Below are 18,906 nucleotides of genomic sequence, written 5' to 3' on the forward strand. Positions count from 1 at the left end.
GGTTCTATACGAGTTATCAGGTTTCTGAATAAGAAACAAGGGAGAATAGAATCCTTTCCCTCTATCAGTCTCTGGAACCTGTGTAAGAACATTTTTAGAACAGAGAGACCAAACCTCTTCTTCTAGAGCAGATTGTTCTAGGGGATTAGAACGTAAGGGTGTTAACATAAATTTATCCCGTGGGGTATGGCAAAACTCAAGAGTAAGACCTCGAGAAATAGTATCTTGCACCCAGACACTATTCGTGATCTCTGACCATTCTGAACCAAAATGCGAAAGTCTGCCCCCCACCGGGGCTCCTAGTCATTTGTCCTCCTTCTTCCTTTCTTTTGAGGAACGACGGAACATATATCCCGTACCTCGTCTACGTCTGTCGTCCCACCTAGACCGATCCCTTGAAGGTGAAAAGGTACGCTTCCCTCCGCGACCAAACCTTCTTTTATTAAAGGGACGACGGTAGGATCCCAGCAGGTTGGGGAACTTCTTTTTATCATCTCCCGCTTTTTCTAGGAGTTCATCTAAGGTGGGCCCGAATAGATACTCCCCTTTACATGGAATGATGCAGAGTTTTGATTTTGACTGTATATCGCCTGGCCAACATTTCAGCCAAAGAGCCCTTCTGGCCGCATTCGAGAGACCTGCTGCCCTAGCAGCCATTTTGACAGAGTCAATAGACGCATCTGATAAGAAAGCAGCTGCTTCTTGGATCAGTGGTAAGGCAGTCAGGATAGAATCCCTTGATGCACCTTCTTTTAACTGAGTCTCTAATTGTTCCAACCAGACCATCATTGATCTGGCTGTACAGGTTGAAGCCACCGCAGGCCTTAAAGAACCGGCCGCCATCTCCCAGGTACTTTTTAGAAAGGTGTCCGCTTTTCTATCAAGGGGGTCCTTAAGGGTCCCCATGTCCTCAAAGGGGAGAGAGGCCTGTTTGGCCACTTTGGCTATTGCTGCATCCAACTTAGGGGCTTTTTCCCAGTTGGTGACTGCAGGATCATCAAACGGATATCTGCGCTTCTGCGCTGGGGGTAAGGAACCCTTTCTCTCAGGTTTTTTCCACTCTTTACTGATAAGAGCCTGGATTTTTTCGTTGAGCGGGAAGACTACGTTTTTTCTGCTCCAACCCACTGAACATAATTTCCTCCTTGGAAAGTTGGGGTCTCGGTTCCGTTATGCCCATCGTTCCTCTGACCGCCTTGACCAGCTTATCCACTCGTTCGAGAAGTCGGGAAGACAGAAGCGGGCGGTGTCCTCATCCGAGGAAGAGGATGACGCAGCCGAACCGGAGAAAACTTCCTCCTTATCCTCTTCTACTGAAGAATCGGAGAGTAACGGAGCTTTGGATTTAGAGCTTCCTCCTTGAGCAAAACCCTTTAAGGATTGTCTGACCTCCATTCTGATCATCTCCTTTAAGCTGGTGGTCATAGTAAGGGATTCCTCCGCCACCTGAGGGGGGCAAGTAAAGCAATCTAATCCCTGTAGATATAATGCTCTCCCCCTCTCCCCTTTCCTGAGACCTCACCGTCTGCTGTATACAGGGGCCACATAATTTTTTAGGGCACGAATCAGGTAGGGGAACCCCGCAGATTCCACATTCCCTGTGTTTCGCCTTCCCGGCACATTTCTTCCCCTATAATGGAACATATGAGGGGAATCATGTCACTGAGTGAACTTTCACGAAGATCACTTACCAGCGCTGCCCAAAGAAAAAGTACCGGAATCCGAGGGGGATTTCTCCTGGCTGACGTTCCAGACCCCTGTCTGGAGGTGCTTTTGTGGCCAGATTCACTACTCCTTTTGTCGCGATCCTTCTCTTTAGGCTTCTGGGCTTCCAGAAGCTGCACGTGCTCGTCCTCCATCTTCACCAGATATGAGGCCAGAAGCAAGGGATCACGATCCGGAGTTCTTTTTATAATCTCTCCCCCGGTCAGCAGCTGTGCCTAGCGCTCCCCTGATTACCTCTTCCGGCCTCCCCCTGGTGCAGGTGGTAAACCCCCGGGGCTCAGAACGCCGGCGACGCTGTACCAGTGGGCGCCGCCATCTTGGTATTCACTGCGCATGCGCAGGACCCCGGAAACCCGGAAGTGACTGCCGACTCCTCCCCCGGCGTCACCCGGCCTCCCAGCGCTTCCCATCAGCGCACAGAGCGGCGAGGACGCCGGACAGAGCCGCAGCACCTCCGGATGGCGCCAAGCATCGCCGCATACCTGAGACCCCAGCTACCCCAGAAGGAGGGGACCCAGGGGACATACTTACGCGGCGCTGGTCTAGAGACAGGACACCACCGGTGACCGCTCTCTGCTGGAATGTATGCAGCCCTGCCAGGACCATTGCGACATCTACCAGGGACTCCGCACCGGCCGAGGTAGGAGACCCCCTCGCTACCTGAGTCGGCCGGCCGGCCTGGGATCCGTTTGTAAAATCTGTAGGATCCCGTCCCGTTAGGAACAGGAAACCAACTGATGCGTGGGAGAGGTGCCGCCCTTTTGTATCTGTGGGTTTCCTGTTCCTAAAGGGGCGGATCCCCTCTCTCGTGGTGCTGTCATGGGAGTCCGAATAAATTAACACTATATGCTAATTTTTTGAGAAGGACCTGTATTTTGCCGGAATTGTAAGACACTGCATGTTTTCCTTGGATCAAAAGCGAATCGTTGGACTGTAATTCACGTCCTTATTTAGACACCAGATTTTGGGGGGTTAAGGGGAAAAAAAAAAATAAAAAAAAAATAAACAAAATCGGATTGATTATTCTGATCAAAGTTTGATTAGAGCGTGGTACGAGTGCCATCAGATTTTCTCATACATGGAGAAATTAATAATACTCCACCTTCTCCTTTCTGACTGTCCATGAAAATCGGACTGCACACGGATGTAATCTGGGTGCAGTCTGATTTCTTTCACGGACCCATAGACTTGTATCGCTGATTCTGATCTGACCCCTATATAAAAAAATCGGACACGTCTCCATTATTTTCCATCGACCACTCAGTCTGAGGAAAAAGAATTGGAAATGTGAATGACCCCATAGAATATCATAGGTTTGAGGACTATCAGTGAAAAATCACAGATATCACTCGTATTAAAAAAACAAAACAAAGACATCTGTATGAGGTCTCAGGGTATGTGCACACAACGACTTCTTCAGGCGGATTCTATCGGAAAAAGTGTCAAAAAAAAAAAAAAATTCAAAAAGGAATTAATAAATTTATAGCAATGTCAGAACGATTTGTATATGTTCCGGAGTGAAGCATCTAAAATTAGTGACCAGTAGTGATGAGCGAATATACTCGTTACTCGAAATTTCTCGAGCACGCTCAGGTGTCCTCCGACTATTTTTTAGTGCTCGGGGATTTAGTTTTCTTCGCCGCAGATGAATGATTTATAGCTTTTAGCCAGCATAAGTACATGTGGGGGTTTTGCCTGGTTGCTAGAGAATCCCCACATGTACTTATGCTGGCTAAAAGCTATAAATCATTCATCTGCGGCGAAGAAAACTAAATCTCCGAGCACTAAAAAATACTCAGGAGGACCCCCGAGCGTGGTCAGCAAATCTCGAGTAACGGGTATATTCGCTCATCACTAGTGACCGGTCCATGCACCTGGCGGATTATGCTTGGAATTATCCGCCCTTTTAGGGTATGTGTCCACGTTCAGGAAACGCTGCGTTTTTGACGCAGCGCTGAGCCGCAGCGTCAAAAACGCAGCGTCCAGATGTCACAGCATAGTGGAGGGGATTTAATGAAATCCCGTCTCCACTGTGCATTAAAAAATGCATGCGTTTTTCCCGCAAAAACACACATGCGTTGCGTTTTTTCAGAACGTAGCATGTTGCTACAATGAGCAAAACATGCAGGAACACCGCAGGTGACCTGCCAGTGGCATTTTTGGTCAGGATTTTACCTGCATAAAATCCTGACCAAAGCCTGAAGCAAACCTGAACGTGGACACATACCCTTAGGAGTTGTAAGCCACAATGACCATAACCCTTAGGTCAGTTTTTCTCATAGGGTATGTGTCCACGTTCAGGATTGCATCAGGATTTGGTCAGGATTTTTCATCAGTATTTGTAAGCCAAAACCAGGAGTGGGTGATAAATGCAGAAGTGGAGCATATGTTTCTGTTATACTTTTCCTCTAATTGTTCCACTCCTGGTTTTGGCTTACAAATACTGATGAAAAATCCTGACCAAATCCTGATGCAATCCTGAACGTGGACACATACCCTTAGGGTATGTGTCCACGTTCAGGAAACGCTGCGTTTTTGACGCAGCGCTGAGCCGCAGCGTCAAAAACGCAGCGTCCAGATGTTACAGCATAGTGGAGGGGATATAATGAAATCCCGACTCCACTATGCGTTAAAAAACGCATGCGTTTTTGCCGCGAATATGCACATGTGGTGCGTTTTTTCAAAACGCAGCATGTTGCTACAATGAGCAAAACACGCAGGAACACCGCAGGTGACCTGCCGGTGACCTCAGGTGCTTTTTTGGTCAGGATTTTACCTGCATAAAATCCTGACCAAAGCCTGAAGCAAACCTGAACGTGGACACATACCCTTAGGGTATGTGTCCACGTTCAGGATTGCATCAGGATTTGGTCAGGATTTTTCATCAGTTTTTGTAAGCCAAAACCAGGAGTGGAACAATTGGAGGAAAAGTATAATAGAAACATATGCACCACTTCTGCATTTATCACCCACTCCTGGTTTTGGCTTACAAATACTGATGGAAAATCCTGACCAAATCCTGATGCAATCCTGAACGTGGAAACATACCCTTACAAAAGAAAAAAAAAGAAAAAAAAAAATGTCTGAATGAAGCCTGTGAGAACATAGTACTCTTCTGTTAGTTCTTGCAATTTGACTGCAATATTGGGACCCCAACCAAATCACAAGAATGAAGGCGCTGCTGTGTTTGGTGAAGAGCCACAGCATCTTCTGGCTTCCACTATAGTCGCACATGAGTGATTGTGTCGCTGTATTTAGTAAAGTAAAAGGAGCCCATTCTTGTAATCAGTCATACCCAAAAACCTCAGAAATAGATGGCGCGTCCAACAAGGCATCTTGTAGGTCTTCACCATGTCCTTTTCAGAAATTTTGCAAGAGATTTTACCCAATGGAAATGGTGAAGTCAATGGACCACTCCATAACAAAAATAGGCACTCTTGTATCCGCATTTCATGGCTTATCAACAGACCGTAATAACCGGTCCTACCATGGGTCTCCTGACCCAAACAAACAGCTTCAAATAAGAATATGAGGCTGTTTGTTTGGGGCCTGAGACCTGCAGTCTGTCCGGGGATTGCAATCTCTACACTGACATGTGAATGCAGACTTGCCTGTTTTTTTGCCATGAACTTTCAGGCTATTTTCACAGCTTGGGTATGCACTTAAGCCCCCGTCTCACTAAGCGAGATCGTTAGCGAGATCGCTGCTGAGTCACAAGTTTTGTGACGCAACAGCGACCTCAGTAGCGATCTCGCTATGTTTGACACGTAGCAGCGACCAGGCCCCTGCTGTGAGATCGCTGGTCGTGTCGGAATGGCCTGGACCTTTTTTTGATCGTTGAGGTCCCGCTGGGTAGCACACATCGCTGTGTTTGACACCTTACCAACGACCTCGTTGACTACAACGTCACACAGGACGTCCCTCATCGAGGTCTGAATCGTCATAATAGCTGCCATGTGACAGGGTCACAACGACCAACGACATCGTTGTACAGGTCGCTACATCTCTGCTGTGTCGTTGGGAAGATCTCACTGTTTGACATCTCACCAGCGACCACATAGCGACGCAGCAACGATCCCTGACAGGTCGTATCGTTGTCAAGATCGCTTTAGCGTCGCTAAGTGTGACGGGGCCTTAAGGCTGTGTCTTGTCTGCTTGAGCCCCAACTTTGGTGTATTTATTGGGAAAAGCTTCCTTTAAAAAGGGGCAAACGTATTTATAGGGTTCCATTCAACCATCGGAGGCAAACAAAGTGTTCTTTTGGCTCACATACACATGTATGCACAGATCGGACCCCAAGGCTAGGGTCACATGATCGCATGTTCTCCATCCGAAAAAAAAAAAACAGTCAGATTATGCTAATCAGACTTTGATCATAATATGAACACAATTGGATGTCATGTGAGTGCGCTCAATGTTGTTCACAAATCCATAGACTTGAATGGCCGAGTGCGATCTGATTATTGGAGGCTGATCATGCATGCTGCAATTTTTTCCTCATGGAACCACTTGGTCCGAGAGAAAACAAACAAAAACAAAACAAAAAAATTGCATATGTGCATGGTGTCATTGGACAGAGTAGGATGATTTGGTTGTGTGGATGAACCCTTTTTTTTTTTTTTTTTGCACAAGAAAGACTTAGGCTACTTTCACACTAGCGTCGGGAACAACCCGTCGCTGTGCGTCGGGCCGACGTTCCCGACGCTAGCGTGGTCTCCGCCGCACAACGGGGGCAGCGGATGCATTTTTCCCACGCATCCGCTGCCCCATTGTGAGGTGCGGGGAAGTGCGGGGAGGTGGGGGCGGAGTTCCGGCCGCGCATGCGCGGTCGGAAAAAGCGGACCGTCGGGAGCAAAAAACGTTACATGTAACGTTTTTTTCTCCAGACGGTCCGCTACCACACGCCCAAGCGTCGCAAAACGGACGCAACGTTTGGCAATGCGTCGCAAATGCGTCGCTAATGTTAGTCTATGACAAAAAAAACGTATCCAGCAAGAACTTTTGCTGGATGCGTATTTTCGGCAAAACGACGCATTTGCGACGTATTGCAGTTAACGCTAGTGTGAAAGTAGCCTAAGACTAAGTAAATTAAACCATAAGAATGGACACCACTCAGATGACATCAGAGCGCTGTTTCTTTCATGGATCTATTTATATGAATGGGCGGTTGACAATTTGGATCAAAAACTGGCAAGTATTCTTTGTTTTCGAGACTGGAAGTCTGAGAAATACGAACATATAAGAAGGCCCACTGACTATTAGGGGCAATGTGATCTTTCCATGAAATACTCCTACTTAACATGTATGTGAAATACAGAAGTCTGAGTAAGGCCTTAAAAAAGGAAGGAGGGGTGCGGACGTCACCAGAAACCTCTAGCAGTGGCTTATCGGCTATAAGAACAAAGGACAGGGCAGGATGAAATCCACCGCACTCAATTCCTGCTATGCCCGACATCTGCTGTCAAGGCAGAGGCGGGAGACCCCCATACATATTACAAAGGTGGATGATGCAGCCAAACACGGAAACTGAAGGGTTCTGCCAACATTTTGTCTAATGTGTATAGTTGTCAAGTTTTGAATGGCCCATTTAGACAAGGGAACAAGAGTTGGTAGGAACGCTCGGTCCCGACTATTGGCCCATCTAAACAGGCCAGCAAAAAAAACAGACTAAAGTCAAACGCTTGTTTGTCAGGTGTAACACAAAAATCCAGGAATGAGGTGCTTCCACCAGAGGTGATGGTAATTAAAAAAAAAGAAAAAAAGGAAGAAAAAAGAAGAAAAAAGAAAAAAGGAATGTTTATTTAAAACAAAAAACAGTGAAAGTATGGTGTTTAAAACAACAGACTTCCTCAGGTGTCTGTTCGTCAGGTGTGAAGATTTTTAAGCCGGCTTCAAAATCATTATCGGATGCACATCTCCAGTCGTGCTGCCGATTAGGTGATATTCCATGCATGCAGAACAATTGTATTATTGATCGTCCTGTACATATAGAGATAGGTCAATAAATGATGGTTGTTCAATGGATTGGCCCTTGTGAATGGGGAAAAACAGTCTATTCTCTGTCCCAAATCAAGTGCAAGAAGAAAAAAAAAATATATATTTTATATATGTGTGAGGGCAATTTATATATATATACACACACACACACACACACACACACACAGCATATATTTTACCCTTACACACTGTATTTGCGATCACTTCCTAGTCTTTTTCAATTAGTGAGTGCTTACTGGAAAAAAAGCAAAAACAAGCAATCTAATTTACCAAAAGCTACAAAATACCAACATTTTCCAGATTTCCACATTGTCTTAAATTAATCTGAGGATTACACCGAGTAAAGAACTCTCATATAGAGGATTCCAATTAAAGGAACAGCCATTTTGCCAGCAGATAAGGGAGGGAGAGGGGGGTAGAAAAAAAAAAAACTGCTGAATTCTTTTGTGCAGTTTCATAGAACACATTGTCCTTCAGTATGTCCCAGTAATGGGGACTTACAACATGTACATGCGAGGTTATTTCATATAAAACTAAACAAAACAGGGAATTGGGCAGCAAAAATGAGGAACTTATAAAACTTTAAAAAAAAATAAAAAAAAAACCTCCCTAAGAAAATAGCCTGCCTGTTGAGTGGGGGGAGGGGTCAGACATGTATCTTTTCAAGAAAGCCAAAAAAAAAAACAAAAAAAAAAAACACTTTTTTGCTAGAGTTTTCTCATCGGCAGACACTTAAAACCCCACACACAAAGTGATAACTTTTTTTTTTCTCAGTTGATTTCTAAGAGAACTCTATATAGATTTATAATAAAGTATTAGAATATTATTCCTTTATTCAAACATAGTACAACAACAGGAAAAAGGGGAAATTCTATATTATAACCGACTTGGGCAACGCTGGCGAGCCTCTTACAAAATGGTTCAGACTCTTCTTGTTGTTCCAGCATTGTCTGGGCAGAAATGTTGATTGGACCGGGTTCTGTATTAGAAACCGCAGATAAAATGATTAATAAAAAACCCCTTGGTTCTACGCTGCAGTGATTACTCAGACACAATGACATCTTTAGCACATAATGTACACAGATCAGATCAAGGCTTGCCCCACCTCTCTACCCTTTCTCTTAGTGTAACTGACATATAAAATTGGTTAAGAGCACCACAGCGCCACCAACACAGATCAATGTATTAAAAAAAAAACTCCCACCGTGTGCAAAAAAAAAAAAAAAAAACACACAAAAAAAGGGACATTAAAATCCTACAATTTATTTTTAATTGTCTCCAGCTCAATAACAATCAGGCCAAGAGGGGAGTATATATCCATATATCATCTTCCTCCAGTGTCATTCTACACCCAGTCATCGCCATAGAGGGAGTTGATCTTCACAAATAAGAACAGCCACCATTTAGTACCAGCCATAACTTAGAATATAATAAACCTCTTGTGTCACCGTCTCCTCCTTCCTTCTACTTTCCTTTAAACAAACGATTCAGATCATTTAACGCCATGTACATACCCCAGATGTGCCGAGCAGAGAAATAATTAATCTGTTGATACATTCATTATAAAAGAAAATTTATATATATATATATATATATATATATATATATATATATATATATATATATATATATATATATATATATATATATATATATATATATATATATATACACACATACACACATATTCATATACACACACATATATATAAATTTATATTACGTATATTATTTTTTTTTATTATTAGTACGGTATTATGGTGGAAGCTACAAAACGCAGAGCAGGATATTCTAAATATTAAGAGATATTTACAGACAGTCAAGTAATATTTAAAAAATAATAAAAGAGCATAACAATAATATAAAAGATAGGGAGTGTAGTCTTGTTCTAAATACAATGTAACAATCTGTATTGTGAGTTAAAAAAAAAAAAGTATACTGTAAAAGAAAAACAAATAAACATTATATATTTTCCTACCAGATCCACCCACTTTTTTTTCCCCACTTTGGAAAGAACTTGAATTAAAATTAATAACGCACTCACCTCTTCACCAGGCGATGGGAAGCCATAGAGAGGAACGATTTAAAACAATATCTAAAGAAGATGACGATCTGGGTTTTATCAAACAATTTCCAAGAAGAAGAAGCAGATGGGTTTGCAAACCTCTCGAAATGGCTGGGAAGGCAAGAAGTCCTACTTAGTAGTTCCATGATGTCTGATTACACAGAGGTTTTCTTCCTCAATCTTCAAGCTTTGTAAGAAGAAGAAGAACAAAAAAAAAAAAAAACCCAAAGAAGATTATAGAAGCAGAGGCATAACCACAAGACTCTGGGGTTAACAACTTTGCAATGGCAAATAGGCGGATTGTGATTGGATGGGAGGGCAGTGTCCCTCCAGTCTGCACTATCCTCCCCCCCACCCCCTTCTGCAGCCTGGAAAAAAGGCAGTGTGCCATTTTAAACTCCTATCATACAAACACAAACCTGATTATTTATTTTTTTTATGTGAAAGCCAAACTACAGCACCTACTGTGCACACAACCTTTGTGCATGATACAATCAGACCCAGCAGATTGATCTGTTTACATAAAGCCTGAATCAATCACACCTCCACAATTTAATCAGATTGCAGTGATGTCATGGAGGAGGAGGAGGAGGGGGACAAGTTGCTACAATGTAACAATATCTGATGCAGGCATTGTTTATCATCTGATACAAGAGACTGTGACAAGGGAATTGTCACTTCCTTTACCCCTGATCTGTAACACTAACCTGCTCCTGGGGTGATAAGAAATAAGGCTATGGTGCACCAGGGCTTTAGTTTATTACTTACTGGCAAGATTCTTACCATGCTGCCCACAAACAAAATGGCCATGGCAGTGAGTGAGTTCTAAAAAACCCTCCCCCTGCCCCTCCCTTTCTCTCCCAGGGAAGTGCTAAAGATTAACAATGTGGATCAGCCCCCTTTCAGAAAAAAAAAATAAAAAAAAAGGTTTCTGTCCTTGATTCCTATGACCAGAGCTGAAACTTTTTTTTTTCCAGAGACAGAGCATTGTTCTAGGAATGTGATCAGCTGTCAATCATGGAGGATTTACATGAATCTGCTAACTGTGGACAAAAAAAAACCAAAACTTCCTGCTTTGCATATTTATGAGGTCTTTCACCTACCTTGGCAGGGTGTCAGATCAAGTGGGCTGGTGTAATGTGATGCCTGAGCTGACTCACAGGGTTGTGTGCTGTTGTAAATGGGAGGGAGCTTAGCAGAACTCACTGTCTGAGCTGCTGGATATTGGATAACCTTTAGCTCCTTACATTGCAGATTGAATTTTACAAAAAAAATAAATGCATATATATTCATGTAGCAATTTTTTTGAGGGAAGCACAGCTGATTTTAATTCATATTTTTTCATCCATCGCTTTCAAATATCAGCTGTCATTAAATCTTGCTTTCCCAAAGTCAAATCTCATACAGGTTTTCACCTACATGATAAATCCATGTTTGTTTACAGATAGAACATGGAACAATGAAACTGCTTTGTTTTTGATACTTCCTGATACACTCGTGTGCGGATTACATGCGTTTTTAGGTGTTTTCTGCAGCAAAAATGCACTAAAAGCACATCTGCGCTTCTTACCTTACCCATTTCTAATGCAAGTGTATGGGAAAAATCTGCATATAATACTCATGTTGCAGATTTGAAAACAATGTACACTGAGTAAAAGGGTGCAGAAAATCCGCAACATCAAAACGTCATCATGGGAGTACGTGTAGCCTGAAGCTTTGTGTCCATGATGATTTTATGACCCTGTGTATCAGATCCGGCAAAGTGGATGGGATATAATAATAATAATTTTATTTATATAGCGCCAACATATTCCATAGCACTTTACATTTGGGATTTACAGGAGTTTGTATGTTCTCCCCATGTTTGCGTGGGTTTCCTCCGGGTTCTCTGGTTTCCTCCCACATTCCAAAGACATACTGATAGGGATTCTAGATTGTGAGACCCATCGGGGACAGTGATGCTAATGTGTGCAAACTGTAAGGCGCTGCGGAATATGTTAGCGCTATATAAAAATAAAGATTATTATTATTATTAATAATAATCTCACTCCCACTGTGCTTTCTTTTTTTTTTTTTTTTACACAGCGCAAATTGACCTGCAGTGTAAGTTCTGCAAAATATCAATCTCTCTTGCGGGTACGCTGCTGAGTTTTAGGGTATGTGCACACACTGCGGATTTTGCTGCGGATCCGCAGCGGTTTCCCATGCATTTACAGTACCATGTAATGCTATGGGAAATGAAATCCGCAGTGCACATGGCGCGGAAACGCAGCGGTTTATTTTCCGCAGCATGTCAATTCTTTGTGTGGAATCCGCAGCGGTTTTTCACCTGCTCCAATAGGAAACTGCAGGTGAAAAACCGCAGCAGAAACTGCAATAAAAACCGCGATAAATCCGCAGTAAAAACCGCAGCGGTTTTGCACAAGGCCTTAGGCTACGTTCCCACGATGAGCTTTTGATAAGTTTTGCTGAATTTCTGCACTTACTATGCAAATTAGGTTACTTGCGTTTTTCAGTGCATTTTTTCTACATGCATTTTTATCACGTTTTTTGATTCTCTGTTTTTTCGTCTCTTCTTGATATGACATGTTTGAAATAAAGCTGCTTTGTTTTTGAAACTTCCTGGTATTTGGCTTTGACGAAACGCTATTGATAGTCATGTGCGGATTATATGCGTTTTTATTCTGCTTCCAACTTGGAAACCTGCTAAAAACGCACGTGCAGTTTTTACTTGTGGATTTTCCGCATCTAATGCAAGTCTATGGGGAAAATACATACATAAAAGTCAGCGCACCCGCAAGAGAAATTGACTTGTTGCGGATTTAAAACTCAGTTTTCATCAAAACTCCCGATCTCTATGCTTTTAAAAACACTATTGAACAATACGATTTTTGTTGTGGTTCCCCCCCCCTCCCAAAAGCTTCTATGCAGAGCCTAAAAAAATGAATGTAAAAAATGTAGTTGCGTCTTTGAGTTCAGAATCCCAGCATTATTGTACTAAACATTATTAGTAACGTAAATGCTGCATTTCTTGTGATACTTTTATGTGGAGGTGTCCACAAAAAATACGCAATAACAATCTTCACTGATTATTATATCTTTGCCGCATTTTTTTGCTGCTTTTTATCCTTTATTTGATGCGTTTTTGTGCAGGTTTTAGGCTGCGTGTTTTATTGCGTTTATGTTTTGCTACAGAAAAGCTTTGATTCTGAACTTGAAATTGCAAGTGTTTTTTTATGGCTCCTCATAGATGCATATAGGGAAAAAAATGCACAGTTCATCAGCGTCTCTAATCGAGCAATGGGCTTCAGATGTCATGAAATCACATGCACTTTGCTTGGCAAGTGGAAAAAAAAATAGCATTTCTGCTAAGAATCTCCCACAACAAAATACATAGCAGCAGTGGCCTAACTAGAGGCCAATGGGCCCCAGTGCAAGTTTTGGAACTTGGTCCCCTCCCCCGCATGGTTTTCAGATGTATGGGCCCGTGTAGCGTTCTAAATCCCAAAAGGACATACAAGTTGCACCTCCTCCCCCATTATGTAATAATGTCTCCCATCTCGGGATCCTTCTTGGTATATATGTCCCTCATCCTGGCCCCATTATAGTATATATATATGTGTGTGTGTGTCCTCCATCCTGGTATATACAGCTCTACTCTACATGCTCTTCTCTACATGTCTGACAGCCATTCCTATCCAGTGTCAGATGAATTCCAACCAGAGTACACCTCATTCTACTTAATATGCTTCTGATTAGGTGATCGCCTGAACCAAGTCTTATTTAACGAAGGAAAGTATAAAAAACCCTGCTGTGGTGTTCACAATCCTCTTGCAATAGGACAAGCTGGATGGCAAAACAAGTGCTAGTAATATCCCTAAAGTAATAGGAATGAAAAAATAACTTTTAACCATGCCAAGGGAGTTGAAAAGAAAAGTCTTGGGTGAGGAAAAGAAGGGCTCAATTCTGACTTTACCAGCAGAGGGATACAGTGAGTTTCATGTTGCCTCCATCCTTAAAATTTCTAAGATGGCAATCCATTACAACAAGGTCAAGCAGCAGACATTGGGGACAACAAAGCTACAGACCGGTAGAGGGCGAAAACGACTCTCCACTGACCGGGATGACCATCATCTTATTTGAATGTCACTCAGCAACTGCAGGATGACATCAAGTGACCTACAAAAGGAATGGCAAATGGCAGCTGGGGTGAAGTGCACGGCAAGAACAGTGCATTACAGGCTCCTAGAGGCAGGACTCTAAGAAAAAAGCCTTTCATCAATGAGAAGCAAAGGAGAGCCAGGCTGAAGGTTGCCAAAGACCATAAGGATTGGACCATAGAGGACTAGAGTAAGGTAATCTTCTCTGATGAGCCTAATTTTCAGTTTTGCCCAACACCTGGTCGTCTAATGGTTAGACGGAGCCCTGGAGAGGCGTACAAGCCACAGTGTCTTGCACCCACTGTGAAATTTAGTGGAGGATCGGTGATGATCCGGGGATGCTTCAGCAAGGCTGGAATTGGGCAGGTTAATCTTTGCGAAGGATGTATGAATCAAGCCGCATACAATGTTATCCTGGAAAAACAGATGATTCCTTCTGCTCAGGCAATGTTCCACAACTCTGAGGACTGTTTTTTCCAGCAGGACAATGCGCCATGCCAAACAGCTAGGTCAATCAAGGTGTGGATGTAGGACCACTACATCAAATCCCTGTCATGGCAAGCCCAATCTCCAGACCTGAACCCCATTGAAAACCTCTGGAATGTAATCAAGAAGAAGATGGATAGTCACAAGCCATCAAACAAAGGAGAACTGCTTACATTTTTATACCAGGAGAGGCAAAAGGTCACCCAAAAGCAGTGTGAAAGACTGGTGGAAAGCATGCCAAGACGCATGAAAGCTGTGATTAAAAATCATGGTTATTCCACAAAATATTGATTTCTGAACTCTTCCTGAGTTAAAACATTAGTATTGTTGTTTCTAAATGATTATGAACTTGTTTTCTTTGCATTATTTGAGGTCTGAAAGCAATGCATTTTTTTAATTTTGACCATTTCAACTTTAAAGAAAAAAAATACAAAATTTATTGCTTGGAAATTCGGAGACATGTTGTCAGAAGTTTAAAGAATAAAATAACAATTTACATTTTACTCAAAAATATACCTATAAAGAGAAAAATCAGACAAACTGAACATTTGGCAGTGGTCTCGTAATTTTTGCAAGATCTGTATATCCCCCATCCCAGGCCCCATCCTGTTATATTCAGTCATCGCCGAAAGTGTTGGCACCCTACAAATTGTTCCAGAAAATGACATGTTACACATGTTTTGTCATACACATGTTTATTTCCTTAGTGTGTTGGAACAACATTAAGAAAAAAGAGAAAAAAAATTAAGTTGGACATAATTTCACACAAATCACCAAAAATGAGGTGGAAAAAATTGTTGGCACCCTCAACTTAATATTTGGTTGCACATTCATTGGAATAAATAACTCCAATCAATCACTTCCTGCAACTATCCGCAAGCTTCTTACACCTCTCAACTGGCATTATGGACTACTCTTCTTTTGCAAACTGCTCCAGGTCTCTCATATTTCGTCTTCTCCCAACAGCAATCTTAAGATCTCTCCACAGTTATTCAATGGGATTTAGATCCGGACCCATTGCTGGCCACTTCAGAACTCTTCAGCTCTTTGTTTCCATCCATTTTTGGGTGGTTCGGGAAGTATGTTTGGGGTCACTGTCCTGCTGGGAGACCCATGACTTAGGACGCAAACCTAGCTTTCTGACACTGGGCACTACTTTGCGACCCAAAATCCATTTGGAATCTTCAGATTTCATGATGCTTTGCACACTGTCAAGGCACCCAGAGCCAGAGGCAGCAAAACACCATAACATTTTTTGAGCTTCCACCATCCTTGACTGTAGGTAGGGTGTTCTTTTCTTTGTAGGACTCATTCCGTTTTAGTAAACAGTAGAATGAAGTGCATTACCAAAAAGCTCTATTTTGGTCTCATCTGTCCATAAGACACTTTCCCAGAAGGAATGTAGCTTGCTCACGTATATTTTGGCAAACTGCAGTCTAGGTTTTCTCTGTCTCTGTGTCAGCAGTGGGGCCTCCTGGGTATTCTGCCATAGCATTTCATTTCATTCAAATGACGACGGATAGTTCACGCTGACACTGATGCACCCTGAGTCTGCAGGACACCTTGAATATCTTTAGAACCTAATTGGGGCTGCTTATCCACCATCCGGACTATCCTGAGTTGCAACCTTTCAGTAATTTTTCTCTGCCATCCAAGTCCAGGGAGATTAGCTACAGTGCCATGGGTTGTAAATTTCTGGCCTATGTTGCACATCATGGACAAAGAAACATCAAGGTCTCTGAAGATTGTTGATATTTTTCAACAATTTTGATTCTCAAGGCCTCAGACAGTTGTTTTCTCTTTCTGCTTTCCATGCTTAGGGCTCATACTCACTTGCGCGAGACTCGATTGAGTCTTGCACGGCAATACCCGGCACTGCACCTGGCACAGAGGAGCGTGCGGCTGCATATATTCCTATGCGGCCGCACGCTCTGATCTGAGTGCCCGACAGCAGTGCCGGGTAGTGCCGTGCGAGACTCATCCGAGTCTCGCGCAAGTGAGTATGAGCCCTTAGTGTGGTACACACAATGCAAAGATTAAGCCAACCTCTCCCCTTTTTACCTGGTTTCAGGTGTCATTTTCATATTGCCCACACATTTTCCTTGCCACAGGTGAGTTTGAATAAGCAACACATGCTTGAAACAAAATTATTGGAACACAATTTTGGAAAGGTGCCAACAGTTTTGTCAAACTCATTTTGGGGTTTTGTATGAAATTATGTCCTATTTACCTTTTTTCTGATTTTTTTTTCTGTTGTTCCAATGCACATAAAGTAAATAAACATGTGTATAACAAAACATGATAAATAATATACTGGGAGAAATACTTAATTTTCTAGAATAATTTCAAGTGTGCCAACACTTTTGCCGATGACTGTATATTCCCCATCCTGGTATGTTCCCAATTCTGCTATATACAAGTCCCCCATTCTGACTCTGTTCTTTAATGCATAGAAAAAAAAGGAATGATTCTACTCCCATCCCATCCACTCCCTGCCATACAGAGACCTCTTCTGAAGCCGGCAGCTAACTTCAGTATGCAAGTATCAGGAGCGCGTGATGTCACTGCCAATGCGCCCCCCAATCACATGCACACCAACGCCAGCTGCTGGCCTCTGATTGGCCGGCAGTGTGTATTGCAGTATTCTTCATCTGAATGTGCGTCCGAGAGCGCACATCCAGTTGAAGTTTGTGATGGCGGGTCCCTCACTCGCACTGGCCCAGTCACAACCTCTTTGACTGCGATCGTTACGCCCCTGCATAGCAGTATATACCGGTATGGCTATCATTGTGCAAAGGCGTCATTCTGATGTCCATCTTTCATGTACATGTTCTATCCGAATCACAAATCAGATTTGCACTTTCAAGTCTATGGGTCCATGAAAAACTCGGACAGCACATGGATGCCATACGTGCTGCATCCTAGTGCTGTCCCTTTCTTACTATTTGGCCATGTGACTCTGTGAACGTTCAGGATTTGGTCAGTATTTTACATCAGTAGTTTTAAGCCAAAATCAGGAGTGGGTGATAAATACAGTAGTGACATGTTTCTATTATACTTTTTATCTGATTGTTCCATTCCTGATTTTGGCTTAAAACTACTGATGTAAAATACTGAACAAATACTGAGCGTGTGAACGTGACTTTTAAGGCTTTATTTACATGTCAATTTTTTACATACTTTTGCTGTGTTTTTCATATATAGCACATATACTCTTTATGGTCTATAGTGTTCCCATGTCTGTGTTTTTTGGCCCATTGAGTATTCACATTATGTGACACATATTCTTTTTTTTTTTTTTTATCACAGATCATAAGTCACATATCAACCTCGCCCATTCAAATCAATGGGTTCGCAAAAGAAAAATATGGCACGCCATCCATGTGTCAGCCGAGTGATGGCTGATTTTTACTTTTTTAAAGTCTAGTACAGACACCTGAGGATATCACTCAGGCAGTTTTTTCATCCGTATTGCATCCAATTTTCATGGATACATGGCAAATATTAACATAGGAAACTGTGTTTGATCATGTCTATCTTTCAAATTGTGGATGTATAAAGACAGATGCGAAATGGATGTTTTATGGATGTAAGAACAGATATACGGATGACACTTATGGATTAAAATTGTTTTTTGTTTTTTTTAATGAAAATTTGACGATTTTTCATATACTCATCCGAATGCAGCCTACTGGGTAGGAAAATGTTGCTGCCATCATTTTCTAAATTAGTTAATTTTTTCAAATGAAATGGAAAAATATCCAATCCAACGTTCACTTTCTGACCCGTGGTCTATGTTCTGTTGTGATTAAAATAAGGTTATAAAGATTTCCATATTGCATTTTTGTTTTCTTTATATTTTATACAGCGTCCAAATTTTTGGGGAATTGGGATTGTATATAATTTCATGGAAAATGTACAATTCTGTACAAACTCACTCAGTGGTTGCGCTTCCTATCACTATGGACACCCTGGATCAACTCGGGACCCCCACTAGTCCCATGCTCAGGGGCTGACTGGCCCAGGTGGCAAAGAGGCAAATGCCCCCCGGGCCTCTCCCCCAGCTGCTGTTCAGGGCCGGCTGCCTGGTGGTGCCTACAGCCACACAGCAAATTGTGCACAGCCATGTCTGCTGTACTGTGACGCGGCCGGCAGCAGACACAGCCGCATCACAGTCAGCGCACACGTCTGCGCTGGGGCCAGGAGCTATGCTTGGCTGTAACCTTGACGGCTGCACAGCTACTGCTCCCTTCATGTTCTCTATACTTCCAGGTAAGGTGTTGGGCATGCGCGATGGCATCCTCACACATGCGCCGACATGACCCGGATGCTTGAAGCAGAGAGGCACTGCAGGGGAGCGACTGGTGAGGTAAGTATGAAGAACTTTTTTGTTTTCTTTATAAAATAAATTTAATGGTGGGTAACTGCAAGTGATGAAGTGGGAGGTGTAAGGAGACTGCACATGATGGAATT

General features: G+C 42.6%; 1 protein-coding gene across 1 annotated transcript in view; it reads right to left on the reverse strand.

The window, feature by feature from the left end:
- Positions 1-18,906, reverse strand: part of EPC1 (enhancer of polycomb 1) — a 163,677-nt gene that overhangs the window by 101,792 nt on the left and 42,979 nt on the right. Inside the window, exon 2 of the mRNA XM_077268496.1 lies at positions 9,767-9,974. The gene's annotated coding sequence lies outside the window, so the exon portion shown is untranslated. The remainder of the gene's footprint in view (positions 1-9,766; positions 9,975-18,906) is intronic.

This window comes from Ranitomeya variabilis, chromosome 6, assembly GCF_051348905.1.
Source record: "Ranitomeya variabilis isolate aRanVar5 chromosome 6, aRanVar5.hap1, whole genome shotgun sequence".
Taxonomy (NCBI): domain Eukaryota; kingdom Metazoa; phylum Chordata; class Amphibia; order Anura; family Dendrobatidae; genus Ranitomeya; species Ranitomeya variabilis.